This window comes from Sycon ciliatum, chromosome 11 (genome assembly GCF_964019385.1).
Source record: "Sycon ciliatum chromosome 11, ocSycCili1.1, whole genome shotgun sequence".
In the NCBI taxonomy this organism is placed as follows: Eukaryota; Metazoa; Porifera; class Calcarea; order Leucosolenida; family Sycettidae; genus Sycon; species Sycon ciliatum.
Genome location: NC_088653.1, coordinates 7,257,076 through 7,269,693, shown reverse-complemented (window position 1 = coordinate 7,269,693; position 12,618 = coordinate 7,257,076). Strand labels below are relative to the sequence as shown.

The following is a 12,618-nucleotide window of genomic DNA, read 5'->3' as shown; positions in this document are numbered from 1 at the left end:
CCTTGGTACAAGTGTGACCTTGATACAAGTGTTACCTTGATACAAGTGTTACCTTGGTACAAGTGTGACCTTGATACAAGTGTGACCTTGGTACAAGTGTGACCTTGATACAAGTGTGACCTTGGTACACTAAGGTTCTCACAACGTACACACTTAGCAGCATTCTGCCATACGGTTTTCTTCCCTTGCCTGTAAAATCAAGGTGGGGCGCTCTCGCGAGACGGGTCGCTCTCGCGAGACGGGGCGCTCTCGCGAGACGGGGCGCTCTCGCGAGACGGGGCGCTCTCGCGAGACGGGGCGCTCTCGCGGTACTTGACGGTACTAGTACTATAGTCAACTTTGCGTATAACGACACTCGGCGGCGGGGCGTCAGAAAAGTGTCCTTATTGGCGAAGTGTACTTATCCCCGAACTCTCATTATATGTATTACAGTTGGAAGGGACTCTGTCGTTATTCGCGAATTGTCGTTATATCCGCAGTTGTTATTAGCGAAGTTGAGTGTAGTGCATGTGTCGTGACCCCGAGAATCGGGCGCACTTACAGCACTACAGCCGTCGCCAACTAAATCCGTCCAATGCCATGCTAGCTACCGGTAGCTGTACGGTGGTGCATGGGTCGCATGCACTGCCACTGCTAGCACCGGTACTAGCCTACAAATCAGTGCACGGCACATGCCCTGCCACTGCTAGTACCGGTACTAGCCTACAAATCAGTGCACGGCACATGCCCTGCTGCCGGCTACCGGGCATGCATACACTCACTCAGTACACGAAGACTAGAACCGAGAACCACTGGAGCATGCACTGTTCTATACCTGATTCACCAGCAGCGGGAACAGCAGCACCAGCAGAGCCACACCAAGTCATGGTGGTCACACGTGGTGATGATGATCCGAGTGAGCTTACAGCACATGGGCAGAGTCCCCAATGTGTGCCTGGGGTACACAATGATCATGTGTAGTTGTAAACTTACGACTTCAAGGAGAACCCCGGTGCCGTGCGAGTCGTACAGACTCAGGCCTATGCGCGTCTGCTGCAGCCAGACTGTAATGCAGAGATGGAGAGATGTGCACACACGTACACATACACACACACACAGTATCCTGTTCAGCCGTTCAACACTGGAGGTGAGTGTGGCCTACGTCAGTGCGTGTCCACACATATGTTCATACTTACAAACACTGTCCTTCAATAGACACCGTGCAACATCAATACAGAACATCACAAAACAACATGCAAGTTTACTAGTTTAGGCTATATTCATTCAGGATATTGTTTATGCGCACACAGATCTGCCGTAAAGGGGTTCAAAACTTGTCCAACTTTTCCAACGTTCCCGAACGCTTATGTCACAGTGCTCTCAAACTAATAAGATGAAATAGAAAAGGACCTATAAGCTACTAGTTATGACTGACAGTCCACCAAGGTGACAAGATAATATACAGTCAAATAGGTCCTTTTCTCTTTACATATTACTATTGGCTCAACACCAGAGTTTTTAATAACATGAAACTCAAACCTCCTTACCTTTTCTCATTATGTAGGCATACAGGCGACTGATGGGTAACCTGCGAGAGAGAGAGAGAGAGAGAGAGAGAGAGAGACGAGGAGGTACGAGAAAGACATTGATACACAAAGAGACAGACAGACAGACAGACAGACAGACAGACACACAGAAATGAAGAACGACGGAGAGACAGATATGCACATCAGTGGCTGATCCATTGCTGGCCTGAAGAGGGAGCCCGTCTTTTTTTAAGATATACAGTCGACTCCACTTAGGGGCCGTCCGTAAATATCGATGTTTTTTTAGAGACGATATTGGTGCGTCTGGGGGGGAGGGGGTTTGAGCCATGTGCGTCTTTTCGAGCATCAGAAAAATATCGATGTAAATATCTGAAGTTTCGCCGATCCCTGCACGCGGACGTCTAAATGGCTATACAAGAAATGTGAAACCAGCTTCCGTTCGCGGAGCTAAAACTCGCGACACGAGAACAAAATCAAAAATTGGAAGCTGTACGCCCATGGCGAATTTCAAGAGCAAAGGAATGAGCTATTGATTGTGGAAATCGGCCGAACGATGCCTGCAGGAGACCTTTTTCAAGACGTAGAGGCAGTGCGAACAAACACGGACGAACTCCACAAGGGTTTCCAGTCATCACTGTCTGAACAAGGATTTGAAAACATTCAAGCCCGAGCGTAGCCGCTTTGTCTACACCAGTACACGATGGCTGTGAGCACTGCAGCGCCAACCCGGTTCGCTCCCCCCAGGCGATGCAGCTATTGCGTGAGTGCGGCGGGATTTTCACGCCTACACCGGACCCTCAACATCCTGGGCACTTCATGAGCATCCAAAAATATTGATTCCATGATCTAGATGTACATGTGCGTCTTCTGGGGGGAGGGAGGGGGGTCAAGGGAGAGAAGCACCAATATCGTCTCTAAAAAAACATCGATATTTACGGACGGCCCCTTATAACAGACTCGCACATACAGAACCAGTTTGTTTGAACCCGCACAAAGCTGACCCTTTATAGCGAACAGTTTCGGTTATAACAAACCAAATCTCGTAGGGACGTATGTAAACCAAGTGCACTCATACAGTCATGGGCCACTTGCCAGTCATGACGTGCTGCTTGTATAGTGTGAGTGCATTTCTGTTATAACAAAACTTTGGCTATAAAGAACTAATTCTCCTGCACAATGGTGTTTGTTATATCAGAAGTCAAAGGCTGCATGTACGGTAAGCTCCACAGTGTCAAAACTTCTCAAAAGGTTGAAAGTGCAGAAGTGCCAGGCGCTTGGTAGTCCGTAAGGGCGACAGGGAGCATGTGCCCCCTCCCCCTCCACCCAACCCACTTCTCAAAAGGTTGAAAGTGCAGAAGTGACAGGCACTTAGTCCGTGAGGGCGACAGGGAGCATGCCCCCCCCCCCCCCCACCCCCAAACCCCACCCTAAAAGCTTTCGACCCTCACTCAGTATGTGAATGCTTGTGCCTAATGGCCTAGGCATCGCAGTTCACGGTACGTGCTGTGAATGCAGAATCCAGGGCCAGTGGGCAAAGTCCACTTGTACGTGTAGGGAAAATAAAACTTGTATGCGTAGCTAGCTTTAGCTAAGCTGTACAGCTGCATGGCTGCATGGCTGTACTCTAGAACAGCTTACCGGCCACGAGGGTCTTGCTGCTAGAGCTTTGCATACACCATGGGAGTGAAGTAAGAGCTGCATGAACCATGGCAATAACCATGAGAAAAACAATGAGAATGACGATGAGAATGACGATGAGAATTACGTTAGCAACAACAAAAAAGTTGACATCAACGGCAACAGCAGCAACGGCGGCAGCACCAGCAGCAGCAACAATAACAGCAGCATCACCACCACCACCGCCAACAACAAGTGAGAATAAAGAAATCAAACAACACCTCTTATTGGCCACTGGTCATCGTGAGAATAAAGACTTCAAACCACGACGACGACAGCGGCAATGACGGTGATGGGGGAGGGGAGGGGGGTATGGGGAGAGGCTGGTGCAAAGGTGACCGACCGGAAGGCCCAGCTCGAGCCTTACCTGAACTTTTCGCCGGCCTCTTGGCCTACGCGCACAAAGTCGTCAAAATTGATCATCTGCATTGGGGAGAGAGAGAGAGAGTCGGAGAGAATTGGAGAGAGAGAGAGAAAGAGAGAGAGAGAGAAATAAACGGACACACGTGTGACCGTTTCACCACTAGGTGAGAGCTGGTCGAGCTGAACACTTTTGGCTATGAACTCTTGGTTATTTGACAACAGGGCAAGTTTCACTGACCCACGCTCCACGTGCAGTTCACAAACCGACCACCACAGCGGCGGATCAACAGAACACCAACAACTCACCTTCTCTTCATTCTCCTGACTGGAATATTGCCTCTGCAGAAGAGCCCAGACAACCTGGGTAACGGACAACAAACACCAGGGCCGTTGGAAGGTATTTTAGTGTGCTACGCTCAGACATCTGAACTGTACTATTTACGTGCGAGAGAGGGGTGGCTGAGCCAACAAATTTGGAAATTCAGAGCTCAAATCAGTGCATTTTATTGATTCACGGGGTACTCGGGGCAAAGAGTGGTACGGTCAATACCGTAGTGACCGTACCGTGTGCGACGCACCTGAACACCATGACACGAAGGTTTAGTTGTCTGATGATTGCCTACGGGCATGAAACTACCAGCTGCCGCAAATGATCAGATGTGTGGTGCTGTGTGTGGTGTGTAAGAGATAGCTCTATTCAAATGAATATTGCGCACTCTACCTAGCCTGAGGACTCTCAATTGTTCGGCACAAAGTATAACATTGACGAAATCGGCAAAGGCAACAACGATGACGACGGCGGCGGCAGCGGCGACGACAACAACAACAACAACAACAACGATGTCTTATTGGCGATAGTGCCATCGTGAGAATAAAGAATTCAAAAACAACAACAACAACAACAACAACAACAACAACAACAACAACAACAACAACAACAACAACAACAACAACAACAACAACAATACCAGCAGCAGCACTGGAGGCGGCAGCAATGGCAGCGATAATAGGAATACGTGAGTGTGGAAAATGTGTCAGTCGCCAGTAAGTAATTCACACATGCGTAGGCATGTTCACGCACCCACGCACACACACACACACACACACACACACACACACACACACACACGCACACACACACACAGAGTGGGTGTCGACGCACCCGCAAGATTTTGAATGCACGTGAATGGCCCAAATCCAACTCAACAAGTGGGAAAAGCAGCCATACTCTGTGACTCAGTGACTCAGCAGCCATACTCTGTGACTCAGTACAGCGCAGAACTACGCAGTTTACAGTCCACTTCGCTAATAACGACTGCGGATATAGCCACAATTCGCGAATAACGACAGAATGTCCATGCCCAGAGCAAAGTCCCATCCCACTGTAACACATACTTGTAATAAAGAGACTTCGGGTATAACGACACTTTGCGAATAACGACACTTTTCTGATGCCCCGCCGAGTGTCGTTATACGCACAGTTGACAGTACTGTGTTCACACTCACATCAAGGTCGCTGTTCGTCAACATTTCCTTGCTGAGACGCTGCACATGACGTGCCCTGAACGAAAAACAGAAAAAACAAGAATGTGCACAAACACACACACACACACACACATGCACGCACACGCCCAATGACCACACACATACACACACACATACACACACACACGCAGGCGCGCACGCACCCAAAACCGAGCATGCGTGGTGAGCACTAGCGTACAGAAATGCAAAAACAGAGTACATATTTTACATCAGAGTGCACATTGTATAACATTTTCTCACGAGACGAGCAAAGCATGACATCATCATAATAATTATAGCATGCTTACCGTGCTTCCTCTCTCACTCTCATACGGACTGCATCGTTCTCATCCGGACACTGCACAGTGTAAAGAGCAAACACATATGAGCAGACACAGAACATACGTGTGTCCACGGAGGCATAGAACATTATAAGCCCGTTGTGCAATGATGTAATTTGTACCATGAACACCCCACACAGCCACCTGGGCATGGTCGTCTGCGGTGTAGAACAGTGCATTGCTGATCCCAGTGTACTCACATAACACCCCACACAGCCACCTGGGCATGGTCGTCTGCGGTGTAGAACAGTGCATTGCTGATCCCAGCGTACTCACATAACACCCCACACAGCCACCTGGGCATGGTCGTCTGCGGTGTTGAACAGTGCATTGCTGATCCCAGCGAACTCACATAACACCCCACACAGCCACCTGGGTATGGTCGTCTGCGGTGTTGAACAGTGCATTGCTGATCCCAGCGTACTCACATAACACCCCACACAGCCACCTGGGCATGGTCGTCTGCGGTGTTGACCAGTGCATTGCTGATCCCAGCGTACTCACATAACACCCCACACAGCCACCTGGGCATGGTCGTCTGGGGTGTTGAACAGTGCATTGCTGATCCCAGCGTACTCACATAACACCCCACACAGCCACCTGGGCATGGTCGTCTGGGCAGTTGACCAGTGCATTGCTGATCCCAGTGTACTCACATGCATTACTCATACCTTCCATATTTGGCAATGCACAATGGGCTTATTGTCAGGGCTGTTACTTTCTGGGAGTAGAAACCCGAACAAGTCAACAAGTCAACGAGTCGGGGGGGGGGGGGGTAGACGGACCTGCCCGGATTAGGGACGCCCGAATTATTTGTACATTGCACACAACCCTACTAAGGAAGAGTTTGACAGGAAGCAGGAAGGAGCAACGACATAAAAACGTTAGGGGCCATGGTGGCTGTGCCAGTGAGGTGCACCTAGCTCAGCCGACAGACTGTCTCTCGGCTTCATTGCCAAGCCCACGCACTGAAGAAAGAGAGCCTTGAAAAAGGGGAAACAGCGGAGAGAAAGGAATAGAAAAGAAAAGAGGAAAAGGACATAAGGGATACAAGTTAATTAAGAGTAACCGTCCACCACTGTAACTAGATACTATATACAGTCAGAAAGTGCAACAACACTCGTATCCTTATGTCCTTTTTTCCTTTCTATACAGTCAACTTCGATAATAACGACTGCGGATATAACCAGAATTCGTGAATAACGACAGAATTTCCATGCCCAGAGCAAAGTCCCATCTAACTGTAATACATATAATGAGAGTTCGGGTACAGGGACACTTCGCGAATAATGACACTTTTCTGATGCCCCGCCGCGTGTCGTTATACGCAAAGTTCACTGTATTTATTATTGGCTCAACATCCGAGTTTCAAAAAGAAAACATGAAAAGAAATGCAAAAGAATCTGCAGAGTTTCACACTGTACCTTTCTGTAGAATCGAGGTATGTGCTCATAAGTGGATGCTGCAGCGGCGGCAGCAGTCGGCGTATGCCAGTCAGCAATGCACTGCGCCGTCATCTGCTCCACGTCCGCCTCCGATGCGGCCGACACTGCAGCCGGTAGCCCGGCACCATCACCATCATCACCATCACCATCACCACCACCATCATCACCAGCACCACCATCACCAGCACTGGTACTGGTACCTGGATCAGAACAAAAGCGAACGCAGAGTCTTTTTTTTTGAACAAGCAACGAGGGAGAATGAAGTTGAAGATACCACTGCAGCTGTACTTATGGTTGATAAATATGGTGGTAAAGTAGTGCTGAAACGATTATATCGATTACTCGTTACTTATTCGATAAGAAATAGATCGAACGGTTATTTCGATTTTATCGGCTAAACGAGTAGAATGGTACTTACGCTTGGTACGGGATTTCCCCCCTTTTGGGGGTCGCACAAAGCATGCATGCACCGAAAGTGTTGCGAGTACGATACGAATATGTACATGACTGTACTCTTGCAACATCGATGTACATGTCCGTGTAAAAGTACAAGCACGATCTGAGAAACATCGACACGATCACCGTCGCCGTCTTTTCAGCTGACTACTTTTCTTACAGGCAGCATGAAGGACTGGCAGGCTCAGTAGAGTTCCCTCTAGATGCGAGTAGTCTTGAGCTAAAGACAGTAAAGTGGTCTTCAGTTTCGTGTTTTCCGTTCTGTTGACAGTTCCGGAACCAATTTGCTCGATGACGAGCTGGGCCTGGCGTCTGGGCCTATTTTGAGCATAGACAGGAAAAGCAACTAGTTACTAGTTGGTGCGCCTCAAGTCAGCTCATCCGTCGAGATCTGCCGATCTGCACTCCTGGCCGGCTTCTCTGACTTCATCGTCGGAGTCAGCGAAGTCACAGGGCACCATCAGCTCTTGGGTTGCAACCAGTGCGTCACCTCTGTCTTGTCTGTATTCGTCTGGTCAGTCTGAACAGCTGACGGACTTGTTGCAGGATCATCGGATCTATGCACCCGCTCTCCATTGTTGGCAATGTTGGCCTCGTATTTTTTTGAACTTCACAGAATGTACATTGCACTGATGAAGATACAATAATAATCGTTTAGCCGATGAGCCGATCGTTATGGTATCAGCTTAGCCACTAAGGAAAAAAGGTAATCGTTTCAGCACTATGGTAAAGACACACCTGGCAATATGGCGGTAAACGCACGCCTGCCCACACACGCTCTCTAGGCTACAAAAAAAAGTCGCAATCGAGCTATGTCGTTGCTGTGTCATCATCTATGTGCCATGCGCTACTTGATGTACCAGCCTGCTATGCCGGATACTGCCAGCGACGAGGGGACAATACAGTAAAACCTGTCAAGGTGACCACCTGTCCTAGAAGACCACCTGTCCTAGAAGACCACCTGTCCTAGAAGACCACCTGTCCTAGAAGACCACCTGTCCTAGAAGACCACCTGTCCTAGAAGACCACCTGTCCTAGAAGACCACCTGTCCTAGAAGACCACCTGTCCTAGAAGACCACCTGTCCTAGAAGACCACCTGTCCTAGAAGACCACCTGTCCTAGAAGACCACTGCAACAAGGATCAAGGGATGCTATTACCTGTCAAATGACCCTGGATAAGGAGACCACCTGGTAACAGAGACCACGTTTTGAAGGTCCCTGGAGCCGTCGTCTCAGACCGGTTTCACTGTAGTTTCCATAGTGCAATCAACTGGACAAGCTGGATCCACATACAATTAAATACTTTATTAAATTATAAGAAGAAAAAGAGGAGCAAAGAGCTACAAGTTACGCTATAATATGCAGTAACACCACTGCAGTTACTTTACAATAAGCTCATGCGATAACATTGCACCACACTGACCGACGGTACTGACGTTCTACACATAACTGGCAATCAGCTCTAGCACATCTCAGCTCTAGCGCATCTTGTAATGTAACTGGTGGTGTTAGTGGATATTATAGCGTAACTTGTAGCTCTTTGGCCCTCTTTTCTTCTTATAAATGAATCCTTGGCTCTCCACCCGAGCCTAATTTACTAAAATTAGTAACAAAAATTGTGCTAGAAGAAATATGTAGACAGTCAAAAACCCTGGTACTGTAGATATTCAAATTTTCGGCAGCTATTAAATTTCGGCTATATTCGGCACCGACCCAAAATGCCTAAATTAAAACGCCGATGAAATTTTTCACAGCATCTGTCGCACTATACCATGTACCATGCCCTCTACCCCAAGCCGAAAATAAATCGCCGCCGAAATGTCAAAAATCGTGAAGTGCCGAATTTTGCAGGGCCGAAATTTTGTATATTTACAGTATGTCGATCCAGCTTGTACTATTGATTGCGTTTTGAAACTAGAGTCTTTCTCATTTTCTTTTTCACTGTGAACACAGCCCTGCTGGGAAACATGTGGCCAAGAACAACACAAAACAAGACACAGAGGTTGTAGGAAATACGTGACCGACGCACTGAGAGCCACTCGACCAACCAGAAGTCTCGGCGCTAGCCTCGCAATCAGGCATCGGGAGCGTGTACAACGAAGGGAATGGCGGGGTGGCGGGGTGAATCATTGAATGCATTCGATGAATATTTTCGGCGAAGTAAAGACACTTTGACTCATGTCGACTCCCAGGAAATGCAGCGCACGTTGCCGAACCTTATCCAGCTGGGTGCAGACAGAACAACACTGCAGAAGTATCCGGTCATAGTAACGACGAATCACGAGCATGACCGACAAGACTGTTGGGTGACAGCCAGGTGGGTATTCGGCAAGTGACGGGAGTCGTCCACACCACTCGCCAATGCATTGCCGGATCACCAAGATCACTCGCTGCATGGCTAACTGTGCCGCATGTTGCCAATTTCAGTCCGTTCTTTTGTGCAAACTAGTCGTCGCCAAAGAAATCCAACCCTTGAAAGTAGCGCCAAGGCTCATACGGCTCATGCGGCCCTCGGACCAGTTTTGGGAACATGCATGATGTACTGGTTAATGAAATGGAGACGTGGCACTAGTTTTTGGCTCGCGGGTTGGCACTAGTTTTGGCTCGCGGGTTGGCACTAGTTTTGGCTCGCGGGTTGGCACTAGTTTTGGCTCGCGGGTTGGCACTAGTTTTGGCTCGCGGGTTGGCACTAGTTTTGGCTCGCGGGTTGGCACTAGTTTTTTGGATTTCTTTGCCCAAGACTGTATGTGCATGGAAACAAAATAATTAAAACAAACAAAACGTAAAAAAATACACAAGTAGCTGAATTGCTTCACCGTACCCTTAGCTTCGACGAATTGCTGCAGCCTTTGCTCCCAGGACATCGTTGCCATATTCTGTGTGTGTGTGTGTGGCACAAGCTGATTGTAGCCCGCGTGGTATTAGCTACTAGCCACTATTGTAGGCCAATAATTGGTACCTGATGGAGAGATCCTCGCTCGCGAGCTGAGATCAGCACCACACGCAGGTAATACGTTGTTCAGTCCTGCAGCCGGCTACATTGCTACAGTGCGCTCACGTACGCCTACAAGTAGATGCGCTGCCGTCAGAGACCCCGGAGCAGCAGCGGGTTGTTGGAGAGAAATGACACGGAGAGAGTGGCTCTTCAAAGTTTGGAGTCACAGTTTTGTCCCCAGCAATGCACAAGCTGCTGTTGCCTTACTTCACAACGACCACACTGGCACTGCTTGCGGCGTTGGACGTCTGCAAAAAAAACTCTCCAGTCCCAGGCTCCGCACTGGGCCATTGGTTGAATCGTATTGTTTTGATTGACATTGCAGCGAACAATTTTAGCTGGTTGAAACTCGCCTCAGTTCTCATCATCCTAGTCTTTGCATGTAGTTGCGTAGGCAAGGTTGTTTTATCAGCGCTCAGCAGTCAGAAGAAATAAGTTTTGCGATCAAAAGATTCAAAACACAAAACAAACGCGCTTTCCGCGGGCCATGGCCAGATGACGGCCCAGCGGCCAGATCTGCACGACTCACCGGTCTACGCTGCGGATGCACTAGTAGTAGTACTACTTATTATTAGTCATTACTTTGTAGTACTACTTGACATGACAGCGAGACACTTCGTCGCGAGCCATCTCGAGGAGGTCATCGAATGACGAGACTGTGCGATTTCATGGGGGGGGGGGGGGGATTCGGCGCTGAATGCATTCGATGAGTATTTTCGGCGAAGTAGAGACACTTTGGCTCATGTTTACTCCGGCCAGGAAATGCAGCGCACGTTGCCGAACCTCACTGATCCAGCTGGGCCAAGTAAGTTAGTTATGACTGCACTCAAATAATTAGTTTGAGTTACCTTTGCAAAGTATCATGTTCAACTGTCTTCGTAATCGTCATACTCGTGCGAAAAATCAACAATACCTCAGTTTTTCAAGTTAATGAGCAATATGCACAGCCTGCACACTGCACAGTCATGACTGCAAAAATCCAGAGGTCATGACGTCATGACTTCTTATCATGCATAATGTACATGTACGCAGAGTTTTGCGGCCAACCCGTCATTATCTCGTCCGCCGGCCCCGGGATGCGTGATAAAGGAAAGGATTCACTCGCATCATTTGCTACATACACTTTATTATTGTTAGAAAAGAACTTTGAGGCAGACGAGTTCGAGCATACAATAATGCATTGCCATCATTTCTACCCTGCTTTTCATTGAAAACACTATCTGCATGACGTCCGAACCGTTTACCATGCAGACCACCAGCACTGATCATGTGCATTGTACATTGTGTAGCCTACATACTATAATGTAGAACTATGGCACAATCATGTAGTTATGCTCCTACCTCCAAAAGGATGCAATTATGCTCCTAATTTCAAACACCAAATTATCCAAGAATTATGCCGGCATAATCCGCCATTGCCTAATGCAAACCTATTAATGTTTTTATACTATGTGCACATCCCTACAAATTAAAGGGGGTAATGAAAGAGACAACGACAGAATCCAAAGACAACACAGGAGTAGTTGGTGCTGCAAGAGCTGTGCTGGTCAGGCGCAGTGCACGCCGAGAGAGAAATAGAGAGAAAGAGAGAAATAGAGAGAGAGAGAGAGAGAGAGAGAGAGAGAGAGAGAGAGAGAGAGAGAGAGAGAGAGAGAGAGAGAGAGAGAGAGAGAGAGAGAGAGAGAGAGAGAGAGAGAGAGAGAGAGAGAGAGAGAGAGAGAGAGAGAGAGAGAGAGAGAGAGAGAGAGAGAGAGAGAGAGAGAGAGAGAGAGAGAGAGAGAGAGAGAGAGAGAGAGAGAGAGAGAGAGAGAGAGAGAGAGAGAGAGAGAGAGAGAGAGAGAGAGAGAGAGAGAGAGAGAGAGAGAGAGAGGAGAGAGAGAAAACAAGAGAGAGAGAGAGAGAGAGAGAGAGAGAGATAGATAGAGAGAGAGAGAGAGAGAGAGAGAGAGAGAGAGAGAGAGAGAGAGAGAGAGAGAGAGAGAGAGAGAGAGAGAGAGAGAGAGAGAGAGAGAGAGAGAGAGAGAGAGAGAGAGAGAGAGAGAGAGAGAGAGAGAGAGAGAGAGAGAGAGTGAGAGAGAGACATGTTTGTAGCTCCAAAGCAAAAAATGTGTGATTAACACTATTTCGAAACTCGGGTATTGAGCCAATAATAAATGTAGAAAAGAAAAAGGACAAAGGGAAACGAGTTGAGTGTAATTCTCCACCACTGTCACGTGATACTATATACAGTCAGAAAGTGCAATAACTAGGCACAAAACTGACAGAGTACTGAGACATTCGACGTCCTGAC

The 12,618-nt window shown here is 48.1% G+C and overlaps 1 pseudogene; it reads right to left on the bottom strand.

Annotated features, from left to right (window-relative positions):
* Nucleotides 1-10,757, bottom strand: part of LOC135827043 (serine/threonine-protein phosphatase 2A regulatory subunit B'' subunit gamma-like) — a 36,550-nt pseudogene extending 25,793 nt beyond the window's left edge.
* Between the last annotated feature and the right edge of the window lie 1,861 nt (nucleotides 10,758-12,618).